The following is an 11,353-nucleotide window of genomic DNA, read 5'->3' as shown; positions in this document are numbered from 1 at the left end:
CCTCCATGTGTTCAGCTGTTCACAAGCTCATATAAACCCTGCCCTTTTGGGTTTTTATGAAGGCTTCACTACATAGGCATGATTGATTAAACCACTGGCCAATGGTGATCAACTTAGCCTTCAGCCCCTCTCCCCTCCCTGGAGGTTGAGGGGTGGAGCTGAAAATCCCACTCCTCTAACCCTGCCTTGGTCTTTCCAGTGACCAGCCCCCTTCTAAAGCCACCTAGGGGCTGCCAGCCATCAGTCAACTCATTAGTACACAAATATATCACTTTGGAGATTCTAAGGATTTTAGGAGTTGTATGCCAGGAAAGGGGAAGAAGACCAAATATGTATCTCACATTATCATATACCATACTTTTCCAACACCATTTATTGAAGTTTGTCTTCCTCACTGCTCTGAAGTTCTTTGTTATTTTTTTCTCACATTGGGCTGGTAACAGGCAGACCTTACAAGGTTTGAGGGAGGCACATCCCACACATGAGTGTGAAAACCCAATGCTCACGCTGATGAACTGCAAACAGATCTGACTTTGTTATTCAACAAATGTCCATTTGCTCATGGTTCTGCTTCTGGTTTCTGTATTCTGTCATATCTTTGCACCAGTACCTCTCTGTCTTCATTGCTATAGTTTCATGAGAAATCTTTATATTTGCTAGAGCAAGTCATCTCCCTATTCTGTCTTTCCGTATTCAAGTATGTGTGTGGATTTCTCTAGGCATTTTGTTTATATATAAACTTTTTTTTTTTTTTTTTTTTTTGAGACGGAGTTTCGCTCTTGTTACCCAGGCTGGAGTGCAATGGCACGATCTCGGCTCACCGCAACCTCCGCCTCCTGGGTTCAAGCAATTCTCCTGCCTCAGCCTCCTGACTAGCTGGGATTACAGGCAAGCGCCACCATGCCCAGCTACTTTTTTGTGTTTTTACTAGAGACGGGGTTTCACCATGTTGGCCAGGATGGTCTCGATCTCTCGACCTCGTGATCCACCCGCCTCGGCCTCCCAAAGTGCTGGGATTACAGGCTTGAGCCACCGCGCCCGGCTATATATAAACTTTAAATCTGGCTCATCAATTTCTGAAAACACTTGTAGTTTTGCCGGGGGCTCCACTGAATCTGTAGGTTAATTTGAGGAGAACTGACATCTTTCCAACGTTACAACTTTCAATATATGAACGTGGCTTATGCCTCCATTTATATGAGCATGCTTTATTCTTTTATGATCCCAGAAGACGGACTTTGTCCACCAGACTTTTCCTAGTCCCAGAATCTTGAAAGGTCACATATTTTAAGCTCAATGCTACATATGATGCTTGTGCAATTTGTGGATTTATGTCAGATGTAATTTCTTTTAAAAAATTTTTATTTTTATTTTCATTTTGAGACAGGGTTTTACTCTGTCACCCAGGCTGGAACGCAGTGGCATGATCACTGCTCACTGAAGCCTCAATTTCCCGGGCTCCAGTGATCCTTCCACCTCAGCCTCCTGAGTAGCTGGGACCACAGATGTGTGCCACGGGCATCCATACAAGCGCTGCCCCACTCACACTCCTTAAGGCTCTTACAGCCCAGGAATAAACTTTGGTGTGGAGCATTTATATGCTAAAGAGATCACTTTCTTGCTCATTTTATCCATTATTTCCAGGGCTCTCTCTTGTCCCTAAGCTGCTCCTGTGTCTGCAGTTTCACCCTGAAGGGCCAAAAGTTCCAATAACCAAGTAAAGCCCATGCTTGCTTAGCCCACAAAGGGAAACAAGTACTGCACACTTCCCATTTCAACATTTCTTTTGGGGGTACCAGGGAATAAAACTCCCTTGTACTGGTTTTATTATTTATTTATTCATTTATTTATTTTTTAGACAAGGTCTGCCTCTGTCACCAGGCTGGAGTGCAGTGGAGCTGTAACAGCTCACTGCAGCCTCAACTTCCCTAGGCTCAAGTGATCCTCCTACCTCAGGCTCCCAAGTAGCTGGGACTACAGGTGCTGGGACTACAGGTGCACACCACCATACCTGGCTAAGTTTTTGCTTTTTTTTTTTTTTTTTTTTTTTAGATGGAGCTTTGCTCCTTACCAAGGTTGGAGTGCAATGGCGCGAGCTTGGCTCATCGCAACCTCCACCTCCTGGGTTCAAGCAATTCTCCTGGCTCAGCATCCCAAGTAGCTGGGACTACAGGCGTGTGCCACCATGCCCAGCTAATTTTTGTATTTTTTTTTTTTTTTTTTTTTTTTAGTAGAGACGGGGTTTCACCTTGTTGACCAGGATGGTCTCAATCTCTTGACCTCCTGATCCACCCACCTCCGCCTCCCAAAGTGTTGGGATTATAGGTGTGTGCCACCACGCCCAGCCGCATTTTTTTTGTCTCTAGAGACGGGGTTTTGCCATGTTGTCCAGGCTGGTTTTGAACTCCTGGGCTCAAGTGATCTCCACGCATCCACCTCCCAAAGTGCTAGTGTAGCAGGAGTGGCCTCAAGAAACAGACCTCTCGAACACTGAACTGGGTAGGAAAGGGTGATTTATTCAGCCAGGAGCAAGGTGGCATAGTTGCCTAACAGCCAAGCTCATTTAACAAAGGAAACCTCTGCCTTTATATAGGCTTACAACTCTAGATATTACATGTGAGGGTCTTGGGTTTCCAGTTTTTGAAATTGCATGTGAAAAGGTCTTGGTCTTACAACTCTAGAATTTACATGTGAAAGGGTTTTGGGCTTAGGAGTAGGCCTGGGTTATAGTGACTTAGGTGGGGGTTGATTTTAAGTAAAAACAATGCCACAAAACAAACAAACAAAACAGTGCCTTCTGGAAAGATTCCTCCACATCATGCCTGCTATCCATAGGAGGGCAATTATAGTGGCACCCAGTTTGCCAGCCTTTACGTCTATTGAAATGCAGTGTGGGCTGGGTGCAGTGGCTCATGCCTGTAATCCCAGCACTTTGGGAGGCCGGGACGGGCGGATCATAAGGTCAGGAGATCGAGACCATTCTGGCCATGGTGAAACCCTGTCTCTACTAAAATACAAAAAATTAGCCAGGTGTGGTGGTGAGTGCCAGTAGTCCCAGCTACTCAGGAAGCTGAGGCAGCGAATCACTTGAATCCGGGAGATGGAGGTTGTAGTGAGCTGAGATAGTGCCACTGCACTCCAGCCTAGTGAAAGAGCAAGACTCGGTCTCAAAGGGGGGATGGTCTTAGATGCTTAAGGGTGATTAAGGGTCTCCTTCCTTACTAGGAGTACAGGCTTGAGCCACCATGCCTGTCCTGTCCTGATTTATAACAAATGAAGTGAGGCTGCTATGCAGCTTTTCTATTGAAAAATAAGTATGCAGTTAGATTTCCCTGACTGTTCTTTCCTCAATGTGCAACTCATTTCCCCATCTCCTTTAATCTTGTCATAATGTACGCAAGGATGATTTAACCCACTTCCACCAACAGCAGAAGAAAGTCTCAAAAACACCACACTTTACCAATCAATGGCTGTGTCCTCAAGCCCATAGGAGTAAATAAGTTTTGCAAATGAAATTTTATTTTACCTATAGAAAGACTAAAGATTTAAAATCCAGAGTGCAATTTGTTGCTTCTACCCAAGATCAAAGGTAGTATCTGTGCTTATTAGTATAATATCCGACACATCCTCTAGCTGAGGACAAAATAGTAAGTGGGTTTTAGGAGCAGAAGATAGTGTAATCTTGCTTCATCCACTAGGTGTGTGGGTCCAACACTGCAGTAACAACCAGATCAACAGTGCTCCAGATAAGTGATGACTCCAGTACGGCTCTCCATTTTAGTATGAAACCTGCCTTTTTCCCTTTTATTTTATTTTTTATTTTTTGAGATGGAATCTCCCTCTGTCACCCTGGCTGGAGTATAGTGCTCTGCTCACTGCAACCTCTGCCTCTAGAGTTCAAGCGATTCTCCTGCCTCAGCCTCCCACGTCACTGGGATTACAGGCATGCACCACCACGCCCCAGCTAATTGTATTTTCGGTACAGATGGGCTTTCAACATGTTGGCCGGACTGGTCTCTAATTCCTGACCTCAGGGGATCTGCCCACCTTGGCCTCCCAAAGTGTTGGCATTACAGGCATGAGCCACCATGCCTGGCCTTTCCTTTTTATGTTTTTATTGAGATGGAGGCTCACTCTGTCGCCCAGGCTGGAGTGCAGTCACAATCTTGGATCACTGTAACCTCCACCTCCTTGGTTCAAGTGATTTTTTCTTAGCTGGGATTACAGGCACCCACCACCACACCTGGCTAATTTTTGTGTTTTTAGTAGAAATGGGGTTTCACCATGTAGGCCAGGCTGGTCTTGAATACCTGACCTCAGGTGATCCGCCCGCCTCAGCCTCCCAAAGTGTTGGGATTACAGGCGTGAGCCACCACACCCGGCCTCCTTTTTATTTTTGTTATTTTTTGAGACAGGGTCTTGCTCTGTCATCCAGGCTGGAGTGCAGTGGCACAATCATGGTTTCTCAACCTCCTGGCTTCATGTGATCCTTCCACCTCAGCTTCTTTTTTTTTTTTTTTTAAAGATGGGGTTTCACCATGATGGCCAGGCTGGTTTTGAACTCCTGACCTCAGTTGGTCCACCCACCTCAGCCTCCCAAAGTGCTAGGATTACAGGCATGAGCCACCATGCCCAGCCCCACCTCAGCTTCTTACATAGCTGGGACTACAGGCATGAGCCACTATGCCCAGCTAATTAATTATTATTATTTTTTTTTGTAGAGTGCCAGGGGCAATGGCTCATGCTTGTAATCCCAGCACTTTGGGGTTGGGAGGCCAAGGATCGCTTGAGCCCAGAGTCCAGATCCCAGGAGTTTGAGACTAGTCTGGGTAACATAGGGGAAACAACCCTCTCTACAAAAACAAAACAAAACAAAAACCATATATATATATATATATATATATATATATATATATATATATATATATTTATTTTAAATAAAAACTATATATATATTTATAAAAATATAATATTTACAAAAACCATATATATTTACGAAAACTATATTTACAAAAAACTATATATATTTACAAAAAACATATATTTTACGAAAACTAATATATGTGGGTTTCCTTCAGGGCTTGCAGCTGGATCAGGCCTGTCAGAAGCAGTTCCTGGGGTGAACTCTGGCATCCAGACAAAGGGAATTTGGTGGTGTCCAAACAGAGAAGCCCTGGACTCTGAAGCCCCAGAGGGGGTGTTATAGCCATGCTAACAGCTCTTTTAGTCCTGCTGTCAGCAGTCTGACAAACAGGGCCATGTTAACAACGAACTGGGGTATGTTAACAACTCTGTCAGTCCTGTTGCCCTGCTCCCTCTGGAGGTTCCCTGGCTGGCCTGGCCCTGCCACTCTTTCTCATGTCAAGGGGCTGCTGCTGGGTGCAGACAATGGTGAAGGAGGTGTGGAGAGCTATGGTGTTACTGCCTTCTTCATACACTTCACTGACACTGGAAGGGTGGAGAAGACATTTATGAAGCAATGTAAACAGCTCTCAGCAGAGAGGGGATGTGAGGGTGGTCACTGACCTGAAGTCAGGTGGTCTCTCTCCCAGTGTGGCTGGGTCTGGGGCTTTTATGGGCTCAGAAGTGGGGAGTGCATGCTGATTGGTTTATGAATATGTTTAAAAGGTTAAAACAGAGGCACCATTCAAAGGTGGACATGACAGTGTAGAAAACCAATTAGGGGGCAGGGTGTGGGGGCTCACACCTGTAATTCCAGCATTTTGGGAGGCTGAGGCAGGTGGATCATGAGGTCAGGAGTTCAAGACCAGCCTGACCAACATGGTGAAACCCTGTCTCTACTAAAAAATACAAAACATTAGTCGGGCGTCATGGCATGTGCCTGTAATCCCAGCTACTCAGGAGGCTGAGGCAGGAGAATTACTTGGGAGGCAGAGGTTGCAATGAGCTGAGATCACACCACTGCACTCCAGCCTGGGCAACAAGGTGAAGCTCCATCTTAAAAAAAAAAAAAAAAAAAGAAAAAAGAAAAAACAAGAAAACCAATTAGGGAAGGGTAGGTATATGTAAAATAGGTGAAGGGTGGGGATCGGGCAGAGGAAAGTGCACCAAACAGGAAAAGAGGTTCTCGATTCAGTCTGTGGATTTATCCAAGATTTGTAGCTTAGCTTTCAGTCTTTAAACTGCCTTTGGTTTCAAAGTTGGGTTTCACTGGGGACACACTGCTAGCTGCCTAGGGGTTTGTCTGCCTCCTGCTGCTATCTTTTCATTTTTTTAAATTTAAAAATTTTTATTTTTTTTAAAAAAAGATGGGGTTTCACCATGATGGCCAGGCTCGTCTTGAACTCCTGACCTCAGGTGATTCACCCACCTCAGCCTCCCAAATGCTAGGATTACAGGCGTGTGCCGCTGCACCCAGCCTCCTGCTGTTATCAAAAGTACTAAAGTAATGCATCTAGCCTGAGGGCTGCCCCTAGTCCCACCAGCAGAGGTTTTTTTTTTTTCTTTTCTTTTTATTTTGTATTAATTAAAATTTTAATTCAAAGGGACTAATATAGAGGGTTTTTTTTTTTTAATTACCACATATGTTGAGTATTCATGCTATGCCAAGCACTTCCCATATATTTTCTCATTTAATCCTCAAAATAGCAAGGGTGATAGCCTTATCCTGTAGGTGAGAAAGCTGAGGCTCAGAGAAATTAAGAAACTCACATGAGGTCATGTGGTATGTGAGTTAATTTTTGCTGCATCATAAGCCACCCAACTATTTATGATTTCAGACAGCTAACACTTGTTTCTCAACAACTGTGTGGGGGCTGGATGGCCAAGGGGCCTCATATCTGAGGGACAAGAGGAGCTCATCATCAGCTGGATGATGGGGATGCAACCACAAGTCTCATTATCCAGCAGCGCTTGAACACAGGGGTTGAGTTCCAAAAGCAGCATAAGGGCAGCAACATAAGAACCTTCCAGTGCAGGGTGTGGTGGCTCAGGCCTGTAATCCCAGCACTTTGGGAGGCTGAGGAGGGTGGATCACCTGAGGTCAGGAGTTCAAGACCAGCCTGACCAACATGGTGAAACCCCCGTCTCCAACAAATAAATAAATAAAATAAAATAAAATAAAAGAATCTTCCATGTCTCACTTATGTTATATCTGCTATTCTCCCATTGGCCAAAGCAGGTTACAAGGGCATGGCCAGCCAGTAGGGAGGGGATAACCAAAGGGTGGAGACAGGGAGTGAGAATTGCTGCCATTTTCTCCAACAAAGAATCTATCATCCATAACTTGTAAGTGTACAAATCAAAACCAAGTCTGTCTTACTTGAAGGTTCAAAACTGTCTTGGAGCTACTGTCCAGGGTTTAGGAATCCAGAACATTCCACACATTGCCTAAGTCAACAATCTGTTGCATACACACACTTGCAACTGTTTTGCAAATGTATATGGATCTGATTGTCATTGATAAAATGCAAATTAATTTAGAAGTATTAATCAATTCATAGAATAATTTTGTTGTGTTTTCTAATCAACAGATATTTACGTAATTTCAAAGCAGCTCTTCACAAAATATTTATTGGTTACAAAAGGAAGTCACTTCACAGTGGAAGAATCTGGCAGGTATCACGTTAATCAGTAACAAAAATGAACATCATCAGTAATAGGACAAATTGCAATCGTGTGTCTCCTGATAGTCCAGCAAGAAGAACACAGCATCACTTCTATGATGTTCCTAACAATAATACATAATTGGAATCTCATCCTAAAGCAACACATTCAAATTAAGAAAAATTCTACAAAATAATTGGCCTATAACAGAAATGTAAAGGTCATGAAAGTCAAGGAAAGACTGAAGAATTTGTTCCAGACTTAAGATGAAAGAGACATGAGAAATAAATGCAGTGGTGATTCTGAACTGGATCCTGACTTGGCAAAACTTGAATAGAAATGTATTAATGGTAGAAATGTATTAATGTTGATTTTCTGATTTTGCTAGCTATATTTAATTTTTATAGGAGACAGTCCTTGTTTATAGAAGACACATAGTATTTAGGGGTTATAAGGAGTCAGGTCAGGAACTTTCAAATTGTTCAGCAAAAAAAAAGTTCTTTGTACTTTAATTCCAAGACTTCTATAAATTTGAGATTTTAAAAATACTTAAATAAAAACTCCTTTAAAGTCTCTCAACATGCTGACCTAGTAATAGACTTTTAAATTTGTTTTTATTTTTATCAAGGTTTCATGTGCCCATAGTTTGAAGTGTTGAATCATTTTTATTTATTTATTAAAACATTTTTTAATGCCACTCCATTCAGAGGTAGTGAAGTCTGTCACTCAGGCTGTAGTGCAATGGTGCAATCTCGGCTCATTGCAGCCTCTGCCTCCCAGGTTCAAGCAATTCTCCTGCCTCAGCCTCCCAAGTAGCTGGGATTACAGGAGACTGCCACCATTCCCAGCTAATTTTTGTATTTTTAGTAGAGACGGGGTTTTACCATGTTGCTCAGGCTGGTCTTGAACTCCTGACTTAGGTGATCCACCCGCCTCAGCCTCCCAAAGTGCTAGAATTGCAGGCATGAGCCACTGCGCCTGGACTGAAGTGTTAGTTTTATGTCTTTTTTCTTTTTAAGAAAAGTAGTTCCCTTATCTCCACTTTCCCCCCTTTCCTGTATCTCAGAGACAACTGCTTTCAGCTGATTATTTTGACAGATATGACCTTCTTTCCGAATATTGCTTTTTTTTTTTTTTTTTTTTTGAGACAAGGTCTTGCTCTGTGCCCCAGGATGGAGTGCAATGGCGCTATTGTAGCTCACCACAACCTTGAACTCCTGGGCTCAAAATGATCCTCTAGCTTCAGTCTCCTGAGTAGCTGGGACTACAGGCACATGCCACCATACCTGGCTAATTTATTTTTGCAGAGACAAGGTCTCAGTATGTTGCCTGGGCTGGTCTCTAACTCCTAGGCTCAAGTGATCCTCCCGCCTGGCCTCCCAAAGTGTTGGGATTACAGATGTTAAATCAAGTTTAGCCTAAAGCTGCCTCCTTATATATTTAAGCTTGGCCTAAAGGTTTCTCTGTATATCGTGACAAGTGGAGGTCTAAACCGACTACACTTGTGCCAATCACTGAGTTTTGGCCAATCAAATGTAGCCAGTGGTTCAAACCATGTTCAGATAAGGCAAATGCCAAGCTGCAGCAATCCAGCTGTTTCTGTAACTCACTTACATTTTCCATAAACCTTCCACCATATGATTGCACTAAAGTGTCCAAGCCTACTCTGGCTGGGAAGGCTGCCCAATTCTCGAACTGTTTACTGCTCAATTAAACTCCTTTAATTTGGCTGAAGTTTTTCTTTTATCACAGGTGTGAGCCATCATACCAGGCTGTCCTAAATTTTTAAAAACTATTAAGTCATAGTTACTTCCTCAAGACTGTCATCATCACATACTTATAGTGTGTCCTTGCTCAATTTTTATTGTTTTAATTTAAAAATTTGAAAAAGGATCTACATGCTCTACTCAGTGTAGTTCAGTGGTGTGCTGCTAACTACTGAACCATGGAACCTATTTTGTTTTTGTTTTGAGATGGAGTCTTGCCCTGTTGCCCACGCTGGAGTGCAGTGGCACAATCTCGGCTCACTGCAACCTCCCCCTCCCAGGTTCGAGATTCTCCTGCCTCAGGCTCCAGAGTAGCTGGGATTACACGTGCATGCCACGGTGCCTGGCTAATTTTTTTGTAGTTTTTAGTAGAGACGGGGTTTCACCATCTTGGCTAGGCTGGTCTTGAACTCCTGACCTCGTGATCCACTAGCTTGGCCTCCCGAAGTGCTGGGATTACAGGTGTGAGCAAGTGCTCCCGTCCTGTGTGCTTGGCAACCGGCTCACGTGAAACGATTATGGAAACCTGAAACGACCCACAATCCGCCATCTGTAAACTGGAGAACGAGGAAAGCCCATGGTGTAATTCAGTCAGAGTGTGAAACTTGGGGGTTAGGGTGGCGCTGATGGTGTACACTCTGAGTGTGAAGGCCTGAGAACCAGGAGCACCAATGTCCAAGGAAAGGAGAAGATGGATGTCTCAGAAAAAAAAAGAGTAGGCAAATTTGCTCGTCTTCCTCCTTTTTGTTGTTTGGGGCCTCAACAAATTGGATGATGCTCACATTGGGAAGGCCATCTGCTTTACTAACTCACCAATTCAAATGTTAATCATCTCTTCTGGAAACACTTTCACAGACACACCCAGAAACATTTTACCAGCTACTCAGACATCCCTTAGCCCAGTTGAGGCAACACACACAATTAAAAATCACAGACTGTTAAAAAAAAAAATCGGGCCGGGTGCGGTGGCTCACGCCTGTAATCCAAGCACTTTGGGAGGCCGAGGTGGGTGGATCACGAAGTCAAGAGATCGAGACCATCCTGGTCAACATGGTGAAACCCTGTCTCTACTAAAAATACAAAAAATCAGCTGGGCATGGTGGCCCGTGTCTGTAATCCCAGCTACTCAGGAGACTGAGGCAGGAGAATTGCCTGAACCCAGGAGGCAGAGGTTGCAGTAAGCCAAGATCCCGCCATTGCACTCCAGCCTGGGTAACAAGAGCGAAACTCCGTCTCAAAAAAAAAAAAAAAAATCACAGATAAGAAGAGTCAGAGTATCAGAGTATACATGATAATAAAAGCTTAAATAATAATGACCTTATCCAGTATTTATGTTTTCAGGCTAAAAATTATATTTTAGAATAAAAAATGGGAAGAGCAGATAACTTTTGTTTGTGAATTTCCATCTCCCTAACATGGTAAAAGTAATTTTAGCAAAACAATTTTAATGTTAATATTATAATAGACATGTAAACACAACATTGTAGAATACAAAGATAATTTTTTCTGTTTTCTTTTTTTAAGTGGGGGTTGAGAATTTTCATTTCACAGAGTTTTCTTGTCATCCAAGGCATTTTTAGAGGCCAGTCTTTCTAGTCATATTTGATAATGAGGAAGATGAAGTAACTGACTTCCCCAAAGTCACATAACTTCATGGCATAGCTGAGACTAAACCTCTGGGATTCAGATTTCCAGGCCATCGGTCTTTCTATGACAAAATGGTGATGCTTAAACACCTGAGATGCCTATCATAAAAAAAGTCATTATTAGCATGAAAACACTGACTAGAACAGAATAATTTAATGACATTTTATATCTTATAAACTCCTCTCTCTTCAGTTTTAACTATCTGAAAAAATTGTGGGCATGTCAGAAGCATGTGAACCAGAGCAACTCCATCTTGAATAGGAGCTGTGTAAAAGGCTGAAACCTATTGGGCTGCATTCCCAGATGGTTAAGGTACCGTGGGCCACAGGATGAGATAGGAGGTCAGCACAAAATACAGATCATAAAAACCTTCC

General features: G+C 43.1%; 1 non-coding gene across 1 annotated transcript; it reads right to left on the bottom strand.

Annotated features, from left to right (window-relative positions):
* Positions 1 to 426: 426 nt before the first annotated feature.
* LOC120362297 (small nucleolar RNA U13) lies at positions 427 to 527 on the bottom strand. Its single transcript, XR_005578251.1, has one exon. It is a non-coding gene; the product is annotated as a small nucleolar RNA U13 (small nucleolar RNA).
* Between the last annotated feature and the right edge of the window lie 10,826 nt (positions 528 to 11,353).

This window comes from Saimiri boliviensis, chromosome 1 (genome assembly GCF_048565385.1).
Source record: "Saimiri boliviensis isolate mSaiBol1 chromosome 1, mSaiBol1.pri, whole genome shotgun sequence".
Lineage (NCBI taxonomy): Eukaryota > Metazoa > Chordata > Mammalia > Primates > Cebidae > Saimiri > Saimiri boliviensis.
Note: the sequence above shows the minus strand (reverse complement) of the source record. Positions and strands in the feature narration are given on the sequence as shown.